Consider the following 334-nt stretch of genomic DNA (forward strand, 5'->3'; position numbering starts at 1 on the left):
TCTCACACATACACATATATATATTAAGCTTTAAATCAACCCCAAATCTTCCAGCCCACACCTCCCCCTTTTCTTATTTCATTTTCCTTGCATGGACTCTACACAATGCAACAAACATTAGCATGGTCTAGCTGCTGGTCACACACACAGCGCTCTGCCCTCTCTACAATGCCTGCTCTACTTTATACTTCTTCTCTCTTAAACAAATGCAGGTAGATTAGACTCTGTACAAATAGAAGCTGGCCCACAGCACCGTGGCCCAGCCACCCTCCCTTAGAAGTGAAGGAGCTGTGGTTCTCTTAGGAAGGAGGGAAATTGCTGCTGGTTTGGGCTA

Source organism: Dryobates pubescens, chromosome 20 (genome assembly GCF_014839835.1).
Source record: "Dryobates pubescens isolate bDryPub1 chromosome 20, bDryPub1.pri, whole genome shotgun sequence".
NCBI classification, from domain to species: domain Eukaryota; kingdom Metazoa; phylum Chordata; class Aves; order Piciformes; family Picidae; genus Dryobates; species Dryobates pubescens.